The sequence below is a fragment of the Aplysia californica genome, unplaced genomic scaffold (assembly GCF_000002075.1).
Source record: "Aplysia californica isolate F4 #8 unplaced genomic scaffold, AplCal3.0 scaffold00012, whole genome shotgun sequence".
In the NCBI taxonomy this organism is placed as follows: Eukaryota; Metazoa; Mollusca; class Gastropoda; order Aplysiida; family Aplysiidae; genus Aplysia; species Aplysia californica.
The window spans coordinates 2,582,932-2,584,410 of NW_004797282.1; the positions used below are offsets into that span (position 1 = coordinate 2,582,932).

The 1,479-nt window shown below is 43.6% G+C and overlaps 1 protein-coding gene across 1 annotated transcript in view; it reads left to right on the forward strand.

Moving 5' to 3' along the window:
* Positions 1–1,479, forward strand: part of LOC101859749 (transient receptor potential cation channel subfamily A member 1) — a gene marked incomplete in the record, with an annotated part of 51,425 nt that overhangs the window by 24,250 nt on the left and 25,696 nt on the right.

Consider the following 1,479-nt stretch of genomic DNA (forward strand, 5'->3'; position numbering starts at 1 on the left):
TCTCTCTCTCTCTCTCTCTCTCTCTCTCTCTCTCTCTCTCTCTCTCTCTCTCTCTGTATGTCTGTCTTTCTTTTTACCCATTAGAATGTCTCTCTCCATGTCTACATCTATCCATTTATCGACCGGTCTATATATTTATTGTCTTTATTTATCTGGTGTCGTCGCGTGTGGTGTAGTAATTGGGCACTTGGCCATCACATATACAGACCACCCGGGTCTGATTACCGCCTTGGGGGAGGGGGCGGAGGGGGGGATTTTTATCAGCTCGTTCTAGCAGCAGGGGTGATGTTTTCATCTCAGCCTGGGTATTTGGCCCTGACATGAGGGTCGAAACCGCCTTCCTGGCTGATTTAAATTATTGTTTTGATGGGGTCGTTAAAACGCTTACATCTTTTAGAAAATGTGTCTGTGGCGCTTTTGCATGTCATCTTCATGCTGAATGTCGATGATGACAAAGTAGAACATTTCTCTTGTCTGTGTTCCCTCTTTTTTCTTCTTTTTTTTTCGTATCCATTCGTTCGTTATCTTTGTGTCAACAATTATACCACAATACGTGTCACGTCACGGCGGAGTGAGGTCCTTATCAGTTTTTTTAGCATATGGAGTCATTGGTGTCATCTTTAACACTTTGCAGTCACACAGCCAGCAGTACAATACCCCATCTGGTCACCGAGCCAGGAGAGGGACTGCAACGGACTTCTCAGGCCTGGCGCAGAAATGCGCAAGTTGACCGAAAGGGATAATTTTCACCGGCGCATTATTGTGCCAATTGACTGCAAAATGTTAAAAGCTTGCTCATTTTCTTTGCTTTTGATGAAAAAATACTCATATATTTTGAATAAATGTCGAGATATTTGCGATTGAAAGAGGCGAGGTTGTGGGTGGGGGTGGTGTAAGAAGTAACATTAGCAAGGAAAAAAATTGGTTGACAAATTTAGGTAAATTCCACTTCCAAAGCTTGAGTGTCTTTGGAAACTGCAAATTTACTTTTTTTGGTGCTTTTGATCAACGGGGGGTTTTCCAGTAAAATTCACGTAGGAGTGTGTCTTTAATTTATATAGGTATGGAGCCCAACTCATAAAACCAAAAAAAATACGATGAAAATTGCACTACTGGCGGAAAAATGTCGGTTTCCTCCATTTTTATGAGCGCACACAACCAAAGTTTCCACTGGTCTTACAGCTGCGATTATGCAAATGAGGCATCTTTCGCCCGCTCGTCTCTCTTCACTGCTTAGTGACGTCATACTTCGCAGCTGTGCAAGGGATGGAAATTTTCTAAGTGTGCACGGGCCGTTAGTGTGGAGAGGGGAATCGAAGGAGATAGAGGACAATGGAAGTGGTTGAGGATGGACGGATAGAGGATGAGAGAGGGAGGAAGAAAGACAGGTGTAGGTGTAGGTGTAGAGAGAAGTGGAAGGAGAGATAAAGAGAGAGAGAAGGCGATATTAGAGATAGAGGAGGAGGAGAAAGGCGCAAA